This window comes from Syngnathoides biaculeatus, chromosome 14 (assembly GCF_019802595.1).
Source record: "Syngnathoides biaculeatus isolate LvHL_M chromosome 14, ASM1980259v1, whole genome shotgun sequence".
NCBI lineage: Eukaryota > Metazoa > Chordata > Actinopteri > Syngnathiformes > Syngnathidae > Syngnathoides > Syngnathoides biaculeatus.
Window position 1 is genome coordinate 3474501 of NC_084653.1, and position 20303 is coordinate 3494803.

The following is a 20303-nucleotide window of genomic DNA, read 5'->3' on the forward strand; positions in this document are numbered from 1 at the left end:
GTAAACAATGTGAGCTTTCTAACCAGTGTTAAAGCTGAGAATAAACAACTTTGAAGAGCAAAATAGCAGGCAAAGTAAGGAAGAAATTTTGTCCAAGTGGGTTTTTATAACGAGGAAAAATTAAAAATCTTTCCAAAGAGAGGAAAAGGCACAAGTCTTATTTATCACCCCTTATTGAAGTCTAAGCAAAACAATACAGAGAGAAAAAGAAGAAAAGTAAAACAGTTATCAGTTATCTTTGTCCATCTCCACTCAACTTTTTTTATTGGAAAAACAGCTCGTAGTCACAACATGGTTAGGAACAATTAGGATGCACAAAATGGCCGGAAAAGACCTAGTACACTTGTCACAATATAACAAGCATGTGAAGGTTGTATAAAATGAATAGAAGTAATATTAGTTTCCTATTGAACAATTTTTCAACTCAATTTCAGGACGTTTCAGGAAATTCCATATTTTAGGAATTATACTATCCCTTGGACTTTAATAAGTAACTTCTCTGAAGCTGTTATGAACAAATGAGGCACGTCTGCAGGGGGTTGTGGCAGAAGTCCTTGCAGGAAGATTGGTGCACCTGTAGGGACATCCGACCCGGGCATGTTTTATATTTGCTCAAAATGACTCAATACAATTTTGGCTTCATTTAAACTTGCAGATACCCTTTGATATTGAGTGCTTTCGATTTAAGATTAAAGTGAAGTCAGACAGACTCGCAACTGAAGTTAGAAGTTTGACACTAGTTTGTAAAGACAAATTACTTCGGAACTTAATCATGCATTGTTTTTAAAATTATTCTGATACACCATAAAGAATGTTACTCCTGATGTAAGGAAGCCCCCCCCACACACACACACGCACACACGCGCACACATTTAACCTTGCAGTGTTCTTGACACTGATGGTGGAGAGTGTTTTTGGCCAAGTCACTTGGGGTGAATGCCATTCACCAAAAATAAAGGTAATGTCACCCCTCTTCGCCAGTCAGATCAGATCAGTATTTTATATTGGATGCATTATTGGACAAGGAAGTCTCTTTGAGTTGTTGCAGAGCTGGAGGGATGTGGTCAGTGGAGCAGAGTCTTGTGTTGGTTCAGGCAGAGAAGCCGTAGTTTTTGTAGTAACTTGTGGGGGAAATCAAACACAAGGCAGACATTACACACTACTACTAGAGTTTGGAAGTAGACTTTACACCAATTTTATCCCCCTGATCAAAATCGGCCGATTATTACATTTTCTTGCTCATTGGTTTTAATGTCATAATTCCCTGAGCTTGACAGGTTCCAGGAAAGACATTTACTCCGCTTCGCAGTCATGCACAGTATATCTGAATCCAAAAGGTAGTTTATTTTTTAAAATAGTATTTAAATAGCTTTTTTTCATGTCTTTTGACATAGTACTGTAAATATTTGATGGCCAATTAAATTACTATTTAAAAAAAAAAAAAAAATAATGATGTCAGCAGTATGGGAGAGATACGACACCTAATGCGTGGATCAGACTAGAAGCCAAATTTGCTTTTTCGCGATTGCACTATGTGAGACGACTACAATAACATCTTGTATTACGGTACCACCCGATCACGTTTCTTACAAACAGTGAGTTGTCATCTTCTCAACTCAAATGCGACTGGATACAGTCATTACTGTGGGGATGACAACACGAGTGGATGGCGCCGACTGTATTATAAGAACAAAAAGACCTGTTGGTAGTCATTTGTGCTCAGGAAAGGGGAGGACATTCGTGTAAGAGTTACTTGAGGTATGTTCATTTACTTTTATTGCAATACGGCTCGCGAGCCATCAACAAAACATTACATGGCCGAGCAAGCTAGTGCTCGCTCTTGTGGTTGTGTGTAAATATCCTAGCAGAACCTCTTTGGAGCTAGAGCACATGCTTTACAATTGAAAAATCTCACGGCACACCAACAAACAAAAATGTCACAAAAAGTAGATAACTGTACATTAATTGCTGTGTGTTTTTTACTTACTGCCATCTAGTAGAAGACCATTAGTTTGTGCTGTCACTCTTCCTCATTGGTATAAATAAATGAACAAAGATACATGATTTATTTTAAATGTATATTTTTTTAACATAAAAGTACACAAGTACATACAATAAAGTTTCTTTTGGCTTGTCCCGCTAGGAGTTGCCACAGTGTGACATCTCAGATGTCTCATATTTGTTTGGCACAGTTTTTACGGCAGATGCCCTTCCTGACGCAACCCCTCTCAGGGAGTGGAGGCCCCAGTGGGATATGAACTCAACTAATGCTCCAAATGTACAGGTCATTTAAATAGACTTATTGTGACCGGATCAGTGATTGGTGATCGTTTTTTTAAACTCTGTGATCGGCCCAAAAACTCGTATTAAGCCTATTTAGAACAATAAACCGAGTGATGAGACTAAAATTTGAAATTGAGGGTGTTATGTATAATGTGGTTAGCGGCTATGCACCACAGGTAGGATGTGACCTAGAGTTGAAAGAGAAATTCTGGAAGGAACTAGATGAAGTAGTTCTGAGCATCCCAGACAGGGAGAGAGTTGTGATTGGTGCAGATTGTAATGGACATATTGGTAAAGGAAACAGGGGCGATGAAGAAGTGATGGGTAAGTACGGCATCCAGGAAAGGAACTTTGAAGGGCAGATGGTGGTGGACTTTGCAAAAAGGATGGAGATGGCTGTAGTGAACACTTATTTCCAGAAGAGGGAGGAACACATAGTGACCTACAAGAGCAGAGGTAGAACCACGCAGGTAGATTATATTTTGTGCAGACGATGTAATCTGAAGGAGGTTACTGACTGTAAAGTAGTAGTAGGGGAGAGTGTAGCTCGACAGCATAGGATGGTAGTATGTAGGATGATTCTGGTGGTGGGTAGGAAGATTAAGAAGACAAAGGTAGAGCAGAGAACCATGTGGTGGAAGCTGAGAAAGGAAGAATGTTGTGCCGCCTTTTGGAAAGACGTGACACAGGCTCTCGATGGACAGGAGGAGCTCCCAGAAGACTGGACGACGACAGCCAAGGTGATCAGAGAGACAGGCAGGAGAGTACTTGGTGTGTCATCTGGTAGGAAAGGGGAGAAGGAGACTTGGTGGTGGAACCCCAAAATACAGGGAGTCATACAAGGAAAGAGATTAGCGAAGAAGAAGTGGGATACTGAGAGGACTGAGGAGAGGCGAAAGGAGTACATCGAGATGCGACGTAGGGCAAAGGTAGAGGTGGCAAAGGCTAAACAAGAGGCATATGAAGACATGTACACCAGGTTGGACACGAAAGAAGGAGAAAAGGATCTCTACAGGTTGGCCAGACAGAGGGATAGATAGATGGGAATGATGTGCAGAAGGTTAGGGTGATTAAGGATAGAGATGGAAATGTGTTGACTGGTGCCGGTAGTGTGCTAAATAGATGGAAAGAATACTTTGAGAAGTTGATGAATGAAGAAAATGAGAGAGAAGGAAGAGTTGAAGAGGCAAGAGTGAAGGACCAGGAAGTGGAAATGATTACTAAGGGGGAAGCCAGAAAGGCACTACAAAGGATGAAAAATGGAAAAGCAGTTGGTCCTGATGACATACCGGTAGAGGTATGGAAGTAATTTGGAGAGATGGCTGTGGAGTTTTTGACCAACTTATTCAACAGAATACTAGTGGGCGAAAAGATGCCTGAAGAATGGAGGAAAAGTGTTCTAGTTCCCATTTTTAAGAACAAAGGGGATGTTCAGAGCTGTGGGAACTATAGAGGAATAAAGTTGATGAGCCACACAATGAAGTTATGGGAAAGAGTAGTGGAGGCTAGACCCAGGACAGAAGTAAGTATCTGTGAGCAACAGTATGGTTTCATGCCTAGAAAGAGTACCACAGATGCATTATTTGCCTTGAGGATGCTCGTGGAAAAGTACAGAGAAGGTCAGAAGGAGCTACATTGTGTCTTTGTGGATCTAGAGAAAGCCTATGACAGAGTACCAAGAGAGGAACTGTGGTACTGCATGCGTAAGTCTGGTGTGGCAGAGAAGTATGTTAAAATAGTACAGGACATGTATGATGGCAGCAGAACAATGGTGAGGTGTGCCTTAGGTGTGACAGAGGAATTTAAGGTGGAGGTGGGACTGCATCAGGGATCAGCTCTGAGCCCCTTCCTGTTTGCAGTGGTAATGGATAGGCTGACAGATGAGGTTAGACTGGAATCCCCTTGGACCATGATGTTCGCAGATGATATTGTGATATGCAGTGAAAACAGGGAGCATGCAGAGGAACAATTGGAAAGATAGAGACATGCACTGGAAAGGAGAGGAATGAAGATTAGCCGAAGTAAAACAGAATATATGTGCGTGAATGAGAAATGTGGAGGGGGAAGAGTGAGGCTACAGGGAGAAGAGATAGCGAGGGTGGACGACTTCAAATATTTAGGGTCAACAATCCAGAGCAATGGTGAGTGTGGTGAGGAAGTGAAGAAATGGGTCCAAGCAGGTTGGAACAGCTCGCGAAAGGTGTCTGGTGTGTTATGTGACAGAAGAGTGTCTGCTAGGATGAAGGGCAAAGTTTACAAAACAGTGGTGAGGCCGGCCATGATGTACGGATTAGAGACGGTGGCACTGAAGAAACAACAGGAAGCTGAACTGGAGGTGGCAGAAATGAAGATGTTGAGGTTCTCGCTCGGAGTGACCAGGTTGGATAGGATTAGAAATGAGCTCATTAGAGGGACAGCCAAAGCTGGATGTTTTGGAGACAAGATTCGAGAGAGCAGACTTCGATGGTTTGGACATGTTCAGAGGCGAGAGAGTGAGTATATTGGTAGAAGGATGCTGAGGATGGAGCTCCCAGGCAAAAGAACGAGAGGAAGACCAAAGAGAAGGTTTATGGATGTGGTGAGGGAAGACATGAGGGCAGTTGGGGTTAGAGAGGAAGATGCAGGAGATAGGCTAAGATGGCAAAAGATGACACGCTGTGGCGACCCCTAACGGGACAAGCCGAAAGGAAAAGAAGAAGAAACCGATGTGAACAATATCCATGAATGAAGGCAAAAGCTGACTGTTTTGGTAACAGACTCCATAATCGATCCAGAATCCGGCAGGAATCCTTTATACATTGGTTGTAGAGTACTGACCAGCTAGCATAAGGATAGGAATTTACAATTCCATCTATTAAAACGGCTCCATATGTAACCTTGTGTTTACAACCAAAACCAGTAATAATGGGGAGAAGCAACACTAACTACATTTCTCTGGAGCATCACTATTTCAACATCAGATTTTCAATACCGTGCTGTACGTTCTTTACACCTCTGCGAATAAATAAAATAAGCAAAGAATGGATGCAGTATTAATACACAATAATTACAGTATCAGCATGCATGCTCGCACGTGTTTTGGCGTGTATGTAAGATACCATATGATGATGATCACGAGTCATCCATCCATCTTTTACTGCTTTTCTGAGTCAAGTCGCTGGGGCAGTAGCTTCAGCAGGGATATCTAGACTTCCCTTTCCCCAGCCACTTCATCCAACTCTTCCATAGGGATCCCAAGGCATTCCCAGCCCAGCCGAGAGACATACTATCTCCAAAGTTTCCTGGGTTGTTCCCTGGGGTCTCGGTGGGAGATCCCCGGAACACCTCACCAGGGAGGCGTCCGGGAGGCATCTGGATCAGATGCCCCAGCCAACTCATCTGGCTCCTCTCAATTGACCCCTTCCTGGATGACCAAGCTTCTCACCCTTATATCAAAGGGAGAGCACGGACACTATGGAATAAACTAATTTCAGCCGCTTGTATTTGGGATCTTGTTCTTTCTGTCACAACCCAAAGCTCGTGACCTTAGGTGAGGGTACCAACATAGATCAACTGCTAAATTGAAAGCTTCGCTTTTCGACTTAAATACTACTTCACCACAAAGGACCGTGCTGATTCTCATCCCAGCCGCTTCACACTCTACTGCAAACCGCTCCAGTGAGCATTGGAGATCATAGCTTGATGAAGCCAACAGAACCACATCGTATGCAGAGATGCAATCCCGAGGCCACCAAACTGGACACCCTCTATGCCTCGGCTGCACCGAGAAGTTTTGTCTATAAACGTTATGCACAAAATCGACAGGCTCCGACCATCTAACAGCCACAGCTCCGGTCGGCCACCTTAGCAATGGAGGCGCGGAACATCGTACACTGGGGCTCAATGTCCCCCCGCCTACCCTGGAACATGAGCAAAGTAGCACTATCGGAGCAAACTCACCTTCAGATGGTGATCAGTTGACAGCCCTCCGACTCTCTCACTCTCGAGGCAAGTCCGACTAGAACGTTTCAACCTCACACACCAGCTCAGGCTCCTTCCCTGCCATAGAGGTGACATTCCATGCCCCTACAGGTAGTTGCTGTAGCCAGAGATGGGATTGCCAAGGTCTCCAACTTCAGCTACCTCCCAGCTCGCATTGCACCTGACCCCTATTAGCCCCTCTCACAGGTGATGAGCCCATGTGAAAGGGGACCCATGTTATCCTTTCGGGCTGTGCCCGGCCATGCCACATGCTCCATCATCATCCGTCCACCAGGCATTTGCCTTCAAGCCCCACCTCCAGCCCTGGCTCCATAGGGGGGCCCTGCTGACCTCGGCCCGGGCAAGGGAAACAGAGATCCAACATTAATTTTCGTCATAGGGATTGTTGAGTTGTGCTTTGTCTGGTTCCTCATCTAGGACCTCTTTGCCATGGGTGACCTTCCCAGGGGCGTGAAGCCCCAGACAACTTCGCTCTGAGGATCATCGGGACACAGAAACCCCTCCACCACGATAAGATGATGCCTTGAGTGGCTCACATTCATGGCAGAGGGGATTACTACAGTACACACGCCTGTAATAATGGATTGTACCAAAAGGATTGTGTCAACCATGAAATGCGTTGAATGACTGTTTGGAAAAGGATGCCCCTGAGGGCCAGCAGGAGAAACAAGATTAATTTATTTGTATTGGTGTGGTTAATGTTAGTCATCTCCGCTTCTACTGCAGTTCATCCATTGTTTGCGATTTAAAGACCTTGCAACCCAAGTGGGCAGATGGTTGGAATAATACTCCTGTGAAGTGTTGAAAGAGAAAATATTTACATGTTGAGTTTCAATTGTCTGATCCCATCAGTGTGGAACAAATGATGAAACCTTGACTAGAAGTCCCTTTATTTATCCCAAGGCATTCTTAGGCTTTGGCTTAGACTTAGTCTCTCCAGCGCCCACTGTGTCTCCTTCCGGTGAGATGTGCCCAGAAAATCAAGGAGGTGTTCGGGAGACATCCAACTCAGCTGCCCCAGCCACCTCATCTGGCTTCTCTCAATGCGGAGAAGTAGCGGCTCTATTCTGAGCCCCTCCTGGATGACCAAGCTTCTCAGCCTATGTCTAAGGGTGAGTCCCTGCAGAGGAATCTCATTTCAGCCGCTTGTATCCTGGATTTTGTTTTTTCAGCCATGACATACAGATCGTGACCATATAAGGGTAGGAACATAGATCCAACAGTAAATGGAGAGCTTCGCCCTTCGACTTAACTCCTTTTTTACCACAACAGACAAATACAAAGTCCGCATCACTGCAGGCACTTCAGTGATCTGCCTGGTAATGTGACGTTCCATTCTTCCCTCACTCGTGAACAACACCACAAGATACTTTAACTCTTCCACTAGGAGCAGGATCTCCTCCCCGACCTGGAGAGGGCACGCCATCGTTTTCCGACCGAGGACCACGGTCTCAGATTTTGAGGCGCTGATTCTGAGCCAAGCCGCTTCACACTGCTGCGAATCGCTCCAGTGAGCGTTGAGGATCATGGAACCACATCTGTATAAAGCAGAGATGCAAGACTGATGCTACTGAACCAGTCCCTCTCCACGCCTCAGTTTCTCCTAGAAATTCTGTCCATAAAATTATGAACAGAATTGGTGACATAGGGTAGCCTTGGTGGGGTCCAACCCCCACTAGAAACAAGTCTGACTTACTGCTGGCAATGTGGACCAAACTCTGACACTGGTCATACAGGGACTGAACACCCAGTATCAGGGGTTTTCGTACCCCATACTCCCGAAGCCCCCCCCCCCCCCAGTACTTCCTGAGAAACAAAATTGAACGCTATTTCCAAGTCCACACAACCCATGTAGCACCCTCTAGGACCCTCCTGAGTGTGTAGAGCTGATCCACTGTTCCATGGCCAGGACAAAATCCACATTGCTCCTCCTGAATCAGAGAGTCAACTTCCCGATAGGCCATCTTTGGCTTTTAGTCCCGCTGTTGTTGGAACACATCCTACAGTCCCTCTTCTCAAAAAGGGGGACCACCACCCTCGTCCATCCATCTCATCCACTCCTGGGGCCTTGCCACTGCGGGGCTTTTCAACCATCTTGGTGACTTCAATTCCAGAAATCTGAGAGATTGCCTCAGAGAACCCAGACTATACTTCCTCATGAGAAGGTGTGTCTGTGGAATTAAGTTGAGGTCAGCAGCGCCCATCCTCACTATACACAGTGTTGATGGTCCACTGCTTCCCCCTCCTGCGATGCCGCATGGTAAATCAGGATTTCCTTGAAGCCTTCCGGAGGTCTATTGCCTTAACTTCACTAAACTGCTCCCATGCTCACATATTTGCTTCAGAAACCACCAAGACCGCATTCCGCTTGGTCACCCAGTACCCATTCGCTGACTTGGTAGTGCCACAGGCTAAAATGGCCCCATAGAATTCCTTTTTCAGCTTAATGGCAACCCTCACCGTTGGTGTCCACCAGCACGTTCTGGGATTGCAGCCACAACAGGCAACAACCACATTAGCAACACAGCATCAGACGGCCGACTCAGAAATGGAGGCGCGGGACATCGGCCACCTGGACTCAATTCCCCCCCCCCCCCCGGAATATGAGTAAAGTTCTTTTAGAGTTGGGAGTTGAAACTCCTTCTGACATAAGATTCTGCCAGACAGTACCAGAGTCGATCATCAAACTGTGACCTAAGGTGTCCCAATGCCATTTGGACACCTTTTTGCTGAAACGTGTTGTTCGTTATGGACAATCAGTGATGAGGATAAAAGTCCAATAACAGAACACCACTCGAGTTCTCATCAGGGGGTCCATTTCTACCAGTCACGTCCTTCCAGGTCTCACTGTCATTGCACATGGGAGCATTGAAGTCCACCAGCAGAATGATGGAGTCCTCAACAGGACCGCTCTCTAGAACTCTCTCTAATGACTTTGAAAATGGTGGGGACTCTGAACTGCTCTTTGGTGAATAGGCACAAAGAACAGTCAGGACCTGTCATTCACCCGAAGGCGGATGGAGGCTACTCTCTCGTCCACCGGGTGAGCCCCAATGTAGTGTCGCCAAGTTGGGAGGGCAATAAGTATACTCACGCATGCTCAGCGCATCTCACAGTGGCCAAATCTAGAGTGGAAGAGAGTCCAAGCCTTCTCAAGAAGACTGGCACCCAAGCTCAAGTGGTGTGTGGAGGAGAGTTCGACTATCTAGTCAGAGCTTCTCAATCTCAAACACAAGCTCTGGCTCCTTTTTTACCAAAGAGGTGAAGTTCCACGTCCTTAAGAGTTAGCTTCTGTTGATGGGGATCAGATCGCCAAGGTCTCTGCCTTTGCCTACCACCCAGCTTACGCGACACCCGAGGTCCCTCCCACAAGTGGTGAGCCCTGAGGAAGTGGGATTTATGTCACCCTTTCGGGCTGTGCCCAGCGGGGCCTCATAGGTGCAGGTGGTCAAGGTCTGATCAAGGGAAACCTCGATATATTTAAGTCTTTCATCATGGGAGTTTCACAGCCATGCTTTGTCTTCTTTTTCACCTAGGACCTGTTTGTCATGGATGACCCGAGCATGGGTGTAAAGCCCCCAACAGTTTAGCTCCTCGGATCATTGAGACACATCCTTCCACCACTATAAGGTGACTGCTTCAAGGAGGGGATTAATTTTACAAGTGATCGATTTCGAAAAGTAGGCTCATCAATTTTTTCTATAATTTTCCCTACCCCATGGCAGCATGGAGGAAAAGATACTTGCAACTAGCAAACCCTAAACAGTCTAAAATGTTCATGTCTATTGTTTGGAAACAACTGTAGTGTAGATGTGTAAATGTTTCAACAAAGACGGGCATATGCATGTAAAATCACCTAAAGATGAAGTATCCTGTTGAGTGTGATGCATGTATCACTCTAATGAGAGTTGTGACTCCATGTCCTGGGATGTGGGAGGAAACCAACGTAATGAATTTTCATGAATAAAAAAAGGCTCACAGACATTTTACTGAATTAACATCGCAAAGAGAAATTATGCAGAAACAAAGTTTACTGCCAACAAATCATTTCGGTCTGGCAAGGCCCTAAAATCACTTACTAACCAAAAGCCACAAGACCCCAAAGCAGAGAACAAATAAGGACAAGCTAACATCTTGAACAGCTTCTACTGCAGATTCAAAAACAGCACTTTCACACCCAACATCTACTCAGCCCTACCACTGATCTCCATGAGACCTCTGACTTCTGCGTTAACCATTCATGAACGGGATGTGAAACCCATGTCCAAAAACAAAAGATCAACAATGTGTCAGCGCCACACCATATGTCTCAATCCTGCCTCAAACTCTGTGGGGAGCAGCTCACTCCAGTCTTCACGCTGATCTTCATCAGATATCTGGAACCGTGTGAAAAGTTCCATCATGTTTTTTCGACTCCACCATCATACAGGTCCTCAAGGAACTTTCAATTTTGGTCTGAATGACTACAAGCCTGTCGCTCTGACATCTCTTGTCATGAAGTCCTTGTGAACGCATCATGCTGGAGCACCCCAAGATCATCACAGGAATCTTGCTTGACCCCCTTGAATTTGCCGACTGAGCAAACAGGTCTGTGGATGATGCCGTCAACATGGGACTGCACTTTATCTTAGAACACCTTAATAGCATGAGGACATACATAAGGTACCTTTTTATGGACTTTAACTCTGCGTTCAACACCATGATCCCTGAACTCCGCTCCTCCAAGCTTGTGGACGGTAAAGATTTCCTCACATACCGTCCACAGTCTGCCAGACTTGGCCCACACCTCTCTTCCTCAATCACCCTCAGTACTGGGTCCCCCCAAGGCTGTGTACTCAACCCTCTGCTATACTCTCTGAACAGTTATGAATGCATACCAGCCCATACCAGCAACTCCATTATGGAGTTTGCTGATGACACCACCGTGATCGGGCTGATCTCAGAAGGAGATGAATCTGCCTAAAGAGACGAGATTGGTAAATTGTCAAAGTGGTGTTCTGCAAACAACCTTACACTGAACACCACAAAGACGAAGGAAATCATCATGTACTTCCGGAAGTGCGGCGTTGACCCGGTGCCACTGTTCATCAATGGGGAGTGTGTGGAGAGTTTCTACTTCTTAAAATTTCTGTGAGTCTACATCACAGACAAACTCACTTGGGCTGTAAATGAACCACCGTGGAGAGCATCCTCACTTAGTATATCACAGTGTGGTATGCTGGATGCACAGCAGCGGATAGCAAAGGTCTGCAAAGAGTGGTCAACAGTGCCTGGAAGGTCACGGACTGCTCTCTGCCCTCCCTAGAGGATATTGCCAACTCCCGCTATCACTGCAGAGCAACTAATATTGTAAAGGACTCTTCACATCCTGGTCATCACCTGTTTAACCCGATGCCCTCTGGCAGACAGTACAGGTCCCACAAAATACGGACAACCAGATTCAAGGATTGATTTTTCCACAGAGCCATCAACTCCTTGAATTCAAACCACTGAACATAACAACAATATAATGTAATATTTTGCAACTGCACTTTTGTGCATTTATTATTATTCAACTGTACCTTGATGTTTTATCAGTTTTTTTTACCCAAGATGTTCAATTTTTATTCTATTTTATTGCACTCATCATTTCATTGTATGCACAGCATATAATGACAATTTAGGCTTTTGGATTGATTTGATTTGATTCATTGGAGCTCAGTGTCTTGCCTGCCATCTAGCAATAGATTTAAAGCTTCCTGATGGGCAGGTCACAGCAGGTGAGGCAGGGGAACATCACCTCATCCACATGCACCACCAGCAACAGGGCGCCCCAAGGATGTCTCATCTCTCTGCCGCTCCTCTCTTATTATGCAAAGAACTGCAATTCAACGCACCCCACTCTCCAACTCCCGAAGTTTGCAGACATCATCAAAGTCATTGGCCTCATCTAAAACAGGGACAAGTCTGTGTGCTGACAGGAAGTGGAGGGGCTGGAGCTTGAGTGTGGCCAACAAAACTTGGGGCGAAACACGCCCTCTTGGATCCTCGAAATCCTGGTCATCACTTCCTCCAGCTCCATTCCTCTAGTTGGTGTGATCAAACAATGCAAAATAAAACCAACAGACATTCCAACAGTTAAGTTCAAATTCAACGGTCAAGCATTTCAGAAAAGCATTATAATTTAACAAAACGTAATTATAAAGAAGCTAATGATGGTTGTCATTTAGTCATGAGTCATATTAAAAACAAAACATTTCCCAAATTCTGCCAAGGTACAGTAAAGAGGTTTTCAAACACCCTGCGATATTGCAAGTTCTCCCACTTAAAAATCATGGAGGGTTCTGAATTTTATCGTAGGTGCATGTCCACTGTGAGAGAGATAATCTAAAAGGAAAAATCCAAAAATCACAATATACATTTTTTAACAATTTGTGTGATACAGCTGCAAATAAGTATTTGAACACCTGTCTATCAGCTAGAATTCTGACCCTTAAAGAGCTCTTCGTCCGCCTTTAAAGGTCCAGCTTCACTCCATGTATTATCCTGAATCAGATGCACCTGTGTGAGGTCATTTGCTGCATAAAGACACCTGTCTACCCCATACAATCAGTAAGACTAAAACTTGTAACATGGCCAAGGCCAAAGAGCTGTCCAAAGACACCAGAGACAAAATTGTACGTCCACATGGCTGGAAAGGGCTACGGAGAAATTAAGCAGCTTGGTGAAAAAATGTGTCTGAAAAATTAATCACATCCGGCTTCTTCTTCAACTCAAAACAGTCGACAGATTTGAAAATGATATACGCCAACATCCTGACGTGCTGTAAACAAATTCCGGCTGATTTTTTTGGTTGACAACATACTAAATTTTATGTTTTAGGTGTCAGTGGCACTTTAAAAACAATCTCCATCAGAGACAAATTTAATTAACATTATATGATGCAGCCCTATGGGGGCACAAACCAGTGCAATCTGTAGGCCGGTCCCAAGCCCGGATAAATGCAGAGGGTTGCGTCAGGAAGGGCATCCGGCGTAAAAACTGTGCCAAACAAATATGAGCGTTCATCTAAAGAATCCCATACCGGATCGGTCGTGGCCCGGGTTAACAACGCCCGCCCCCGGCACTGCTAACCTGCAGGGCGTCGGTGGAAATTCAGCTACTGTGGGTCGAAGACAAAGAAGAGGAGGAAACCGGATCCAGCGTCAGAAGAAAAAGAGGAATGCACAGAGCCTACAACTGAGTGTAGGGACTTTGAATGTTGGGACTATGACAGGAAAAGCTCAGGAGTTGGTTGACAAGATGATTAGGAGAAAGGTTGATATTCTGTGCATCCAAGAGATCAGGTGGAAAGGTAGTAAGGCTAGAAGTTTGGGAGCAGGGTTTAAATTATTTACCACGGAGTAGATGGGAAGAGAAATGGAGTAGGGGTTATTTTAAAGGAAGAGCTGGCTAAGAATGTCTTGGAGGTGAAAAGAGTATCAGATCGAGTGATGAGACTAAAATTTGAAATTGGGGGTGTTATGTATAATGTGGTTAGCGGCTATGCACCACAGGTAGGATGTGACCTAGAGTTGAAAGAGAAATTCTGGAAGGAACTAGATGAAGTAGTTCTGAGCATCCCAGACAGCGAGAGAGTTGTGATTGGTGCAGATTGTAATGGACATATTGGTAAAGGAAACAGGGGCGATGAAGAAGTGATGGGTAAGTACGGCATCCAGGAAAGGAACTTTGAAGGGCAGATGGTGGTGGACTTTGCAAAAAGGATGGAGATGGCTGTAGTGAACACTTATTTCCAGAAGAGGGAGGAACACATAGTGACCTACAAGAGCGGAGGTAGAACCACGCAGGTAGATTATATTTTTATATTTTGTGCAGACGATGTAATCTGAAGGAGGTTACTGACTGTAAAGTAGTGGTAGGGGAGAGTGTAGCTCGACAGCATAGGATGGTAGTGTGTAGGATGACTCTGGTGGTGGGTAGGAAGATTAAGAAGACAAAGGTAGAGCAGAGAACCATCCGGAAAGAGGTGAGACAGGCTCTCGATGGACAACCGAAGCTCCCGGAAGACTGGACGACGACAGCCAAGGTGATCAGAGAGACAGGCAGGAGAGTACTTGGTGTGTCATCTGGTAGGAAAGGGGAGAAGGAGACTTGGTGGTGGAACCCCAAAATACAGGGAGTCATACAAGGAAAGAGATTAGCGAAGAAGAAGTGGGATACTGAGAGGACTGAGGAGAGGCGAAAGGAGTACATCGAGATGCGACGTAGGGCAAAGGTAGAGGTGGCAAAGGCTAAACAAGAGGCATATGAAGACATGTACACCAGGTTGGACACAAAAGAAGGAGAAAAGGATCTCTACAGGTTGGCCAGACAGAGGGATAGAGATGGGAAGGATGTGCAGCAGGTCAGGGTGATTAAGGATAGAGATGGAAATGTGTTGACTGGTGCCGGTAGTGTACTAAATAGATGGAAAGAATACTTTGAGAAGTTGATGAATGAAGAAAATGAGAGAGAAGGAAGAGTTGAAGAGGCAAGAGTGAAGGACCAGGAAGTGGAAATGATTACTAAGGGGGAAGTCAGAAAGGCACTACAAAGGATGAAAACTGGAAAGGCAGTTGGTCCTGATGACATACCGGTAGAGGTATGGAAGCAATTTGGAGAGATGGCTGTGGAGTTTTTGACCAACTTATTCAACAGAATACTAGCGGGCGAAAAGATGCCTGAAGAATGGAGGAAAAGTGTTCTAGTTCCCATTTTTAAGAACAAAGGGGATGTTCAGAGCTGTGGGAACTATAGAGGAATAAAGTTGATGAGCCACACAATGAAGTTATGGGAAAGAGTAGTGGAGGCTAGACTCAGGACAGAAGTAAGTATCTGCGAGCAACAGTATGGTTTCATGCCTAGAAAGAGTACCACAGATGCATTATTTGCCTTGAGGATGCTCGTGGAAAAGTACAGAGAAGGTCAGAAGGAGCTACATTGCGTCTTTGTGGACCTAGAGAAAGCCTATGACAGAGTACCAAGAGAGGAACTGTGGTACTGCATGCGTAAGTCTGGTGTGGCAGAGAAGTATGTTAAAATAGTACAGGACATGTATGATGGCAGCAGAACAATGGTGAGGTGTGCCTTAGGTGTGACAGAGGAATTTAAGGTGGAGGTGGGACTGCATCAGGGATCAGCTCTGAGCCCCTTCCTATTTGCAGTGGTAATGGATAGGCTGACAGATGAGGTTAGACTGGAATCCCCTTGGACCATGATGTTCGCAGATGATATTGTCATATGCAGTGAAAGCAGGGAGCATGCAGAGGAACAATTGGAAAGATGGAGACATGCACTGGAAAGGAGAGGAATGAAGATTAGCCGAAGTAAAACAGAATATATGTGCGTGAATGAGAAAAGTGGAGGGGGAAGAGTGAGGCTACAGGGAGAAGAGATAGCGAGGGTCGACGACTTCAAATACTTGGGGTCAACAATACAGAGCAATGGAGAGTGTGGTCAGGAAGTGAAGAAACGGGTCCAAGCAGGTTGGAACAGCTGGCGAAAGGTGTCTGGTGTGTTATGTGACAGAAGAGTGTCTGCTAGGATGAAGGGCAAAGTTTACAAAACAGTGGTGAGGCCGGCCATGATGTACGGATTAGAGACAGTGGCACTGAAGAAACAACAGGAATCTGAACTGGAGGTGGCAGAAATGAAGATGTTGAGGTTCTCGCTCGGAGTGACCAGGTTGGATAGGATTAGAAATGAGCTCATTAGAGGGACAGCCAAAGCTGGATGTTTTGGAGACAAGATTCGAGAGAGCAGACTTCGATGGTTTGGACATGTTCAGAGGCGAGAGAGTGAGTATATTGGTAGAAGGATGCTGAGGATGGAGCTCCCAGGCAAAAGAGCGAGAGGAAGACCAAAGAGAAGGTTTATGGATGTGGTGAGGGAAGACATGAGGGTAGTTGGGGTTAGAGAGGAAGATGCAGGAGATAGGCTAAGATGGCAAAAGATGACACGCTGTGGCGACCCCTAACGGGACAAGCCGAAAGGAAAAGAAGATGCACCTGTGTGAAGTCGTGAGCTGCATAAAGACACATCCACCCTATACAATCAGTAAGACTCAAACTTGTAACATGGCCAAGACCAAAGAGCTGTCCAAAATTGTACAACTTCACACGGCTGGAAAGGTCTCCAGAAAACTTGCCAAGCAGCTTGGTGAATAATGGTCCACTGTTGGAGCAATCATTAGAAAAAGGAAGAAGCGAAACATGAAGGTCAATCTCAATCGTAAGTGAGCCCCATGCAAGATATCACCTCGTGGGGTCTCAATGATCCTTAAAAATAAAATGAGGAATCAGTCCAGGACAACACGACAGGACTTGGTCAATGACCTGAAAAGAGGTGGGACCACCGTGACTTGGTAATACACTAAGACGTCATGGTTATAAATCGCATAACACAGAAGGTTTCCCTGCTTAAACCAGCACACGTCAAGGCCCGTTAAGTCTGCCAATGACCATTTGGATTATACAGAGGAGTCAAGGGAGAAAGTTTTGTAGTCAGATGAGACCAAAGTAAAACTTTGTGGTCATAATTCCACTTACCGTGTTTGGAGACGAATGATGAATTCCATCCCAAGAACACCATCCCTACTGTGAAGCATGGTGGTGGTAGCATCATGCTTTGGGGGTGTTTTTCTGCACATGGGATAGGACGACTGGACTGTATTAAGGAGAGGATGTATTTTAAGATTTGGGGAACAACCTTTTTCCCTCAGTTAGAGCACTGAAGATGGGTCGTGGATGGGTCTTTTAACATGACAATGGCACGAAGCACACAGCCAGGAAAACCAAGGAGTGGCTCTGCAGGAATCATATCCAAGTTCTGGCGTAGCCTAGCCACTGTCTAGACCTAAACCCAATAGAAAATATTTGGAGGGAGCTGAAACTGCAGCCCAGAAACCTGGCTGATCTAGAGAAGATCTGTGTGGGGGAGTGGGCCAAAATCCCTTCTGCAGTGTGTGCAAACAACAACAACTACAGGAAGCGTTCAACCTCTGTAATTGCAAACAAAGGCTACTGTATCAGATATTAACATTGTTTTTCTCAGGTGTTCAATTTTTTTTTTTTTTGCATCTGTATCACACAATCATGAAAAAAATTATACATTGTGATTTTTTATTTTTCTTTATCTTTTATCTATTATATTATATATTATTATATATTTATATTCATATTATTATATATTATTTATTATCTCTCTCACAGTGGACATGCACCTACAATGAATGATTTTACTTGCTGCACATCCTTCCCATCTCTATTCCTCTGTCTGGCCAACATGTAGAGATCCTTATCTCCCTCTTTCGTATCTGAGCTGGTGTACATGTCGTCATATGCCTCTTGTTAAGCCTTTGCCACCTCTACCTTTGCCATACGACATCTCAATGTATTCCTTACACCTCTCCTCAGTCCTCTCCGTGTCCCACTACTTAGCTCATCTCTTTCCTTAGATGAATTCTTGTATTTTGGGGTTCCACCAAGTTTTCTTCTCCGCTTTCCTACCAGAAGCCACCCCAAGTACTCTCCTGCCTGCCTCTCTGAGTACCTTGGCAGTCGGGTTTCAGTCTTCCGGGACCTCTTCCTGTCCATCAATAGCCTGTCTAACCTCTTTCCGAAAGGCCGCATGGCATTCTTCCTTTTTCAACTTCCGCCACCTGATTCTCTGCTCTACCTTTGTCTTCTTAATCTTATTACCCGCTACCAGAGTCATCCTACACACCACCATCCTATGCTGTCAAGCTCGACTCTCTCCCACCATAACCTTACAATCAGTAACCTCCATCAGATTACATCGTCTGCACAAAATATAATCAACCTGCGTGCTCCTATCTCCACTCTTGTAGGTCACTCTATGTTCCTGTCTCTTCTAGAAATAAGTGTTCACCACTGCCGATTGCATCCTTTTTGTGAAATCCACCACCATCTAACCTTCAAAGTTCCTTTGCTGAATGGCGTACTTACCAATCAATTCTTCATCACCCATTTCCTTCGCCAACATGTCCATTGAAATTTGCAACAATCACAACTCTCGCTCTCTCTCACTCTCTCGCTCTCTCTCTCTCGCTCTCTCTCTCTCTCTCTATCTCTCTCTGGGATGCTCAGAACCACTTCATCGAGTTCCTTCCAAAATTTCTCTTTCAACTCAAGGTCACATCCTACTTGAGGGGCATAGCCGCTAATCACATTATACAATTACAAAACCTCAATATCAAATTTAAGCCTCATCACTCGATCTGATACTCTTTTCACCTCCAAGACATTCTTAGCCAGCTCTTCCTTTAAAATAACCCCAACTCCATTTCTCTTCCCATCTACTCCATGGTAAAGTATTTTAAACCCTGCTCCTAAGCTTCTAGCCTTACTCCCATTCCTCTTGCTCTCTTGGATGCACAATACATCAACCTTTCTCCTAATCATCATGATAACTAACTCCTGAGCTTTTCCTGTCATAGTCCCAACATTCAGAGTACCAACACACAGTTGTCGGGACTGTGCATGCCTCCACTTCTGCGACCTACATTATCTGAATTTCTACCTACGCCTTCCAAATTAACAGTGCCGGGGGCGGGCGTAGTTAGCCCGGGCCACGACCTATCAGTTATGGACGTCATTTAAAATTATATAGATGATGAGTTTAGTCCACTGAAGTCGTCACCAGAGACGTCCCACATTGAGTACTCGCAACATTCGGTCCAAATTCAGCAGGATTGAGTTATAGAATGGTCTCGCAGGTAGGAGCTTCTTCGATTTGTTGTCACCAGTTCGGAAATCAGAAGCCAATTCAATTACATTATACTTAATACCCTCAAATTCAAGTTTCATCATCATCACTCGATCTGATACTCTTTTCACCTCCAAGACATTCTTAGCCAGCTTTTCTTTTAAAATAACCCCTACTCCATTTCTCTTCCCATGTACTCCATGATAAAATAATTTAAACCCTGCACCTAAACTTCCAGCCTTACTCCCTTTCCACTTACTCTCTTGGGTGCACAGCATATCAACCTTTCTCCTAATCATATCAACCTACTCCTGAGCTTTTCCTGTCATAGTCACAACATTCAAAGTCCCTACACTCAGTTGTAGGCTCTGTGCCTTCCTCTTCTTCTTCTGCTGACTAAGTTGTTTTCCTCCTCTTTGTCTCCGACCCACAGTAGTTGAATTTCCACTGATGCCCTGCATGTTTATGGTGCCGGCGCGGGTGTTGTTAACCCTGGCTATAACTGATCTGGTATGGGATTCGTTTGACAAACGCTCATATGTGTTTGGCACAGTTTTGCGCCACACGCCCTTCCTGATGCAACCCTCTGCAATCATCCAGGATTGGGACTTGCCTACTGATTGCACTGGATTGTGCCCCCATAGGGCTACATTGATTTGAGAAATTCTGCAATCTTAAAATAAGGAAAAAAATGTTTTGCAATTTTTTTTTCTGGGCTTTGTCCAAACCCTTTTACAAACCATGATTTCTGCATTTCAAATCAATATACATTTTTTCATGTTGCAATTCGATATTGATTTAAATGCTCAAGTGAGTGAGTAAGAAGTTAAAAAAAATGCTCATAAGAGTAAATTTGGATAATTTTGAAATTTTTGATGCCATGTTATATGTCATACAGGCGGCATGGTGGAGCAGCTGGAAAGCATTGGCCTCACAGTTCTGAGGTCCCGGGTTCAATCTTGGCCCTCCCTATGTGGAGTTTGCATGTTCTCTCGGTGTCTGTGTGGGTTTTCTCCGGGCACTCTGATTTCCTCCTACATCCCCAAAACATGCAACTTTAATTTGACACTCTAAATTGCCCCTAAGTGTGATTGTAAGTGCAGCTGTTTGTCTCTTTGTGACCTGCGATTGGCTGGCAACCATTACAAGGTGTACCCGCATGCAACATTAATTGGACACTCTAAATTGTCCCTAAGTGTAATTGTAAGTGCAGCTGTTTGTCTCTATGTGCCCTGCGATTGGGTGGCAACCATTACAAGATGTACCCTGCCTCGTGCCCATTGAGAGGTGGG

At 44.9% G+C, this 20303-nt stretch overlaps 1 protein-coding gene across 4 annotated transcripts in view; it reads left to right on the top strand.

The window, feature by feature from the left end:
* man1a2 (mannosidase, alpha, class 1A, member 2) overlaps positions 1–20303 on the top strand; it is a 153679-nt gene that overhangs the window by 67911 nt on the left and 65465 nt on the right. The window lies entirely within an intron of this gene.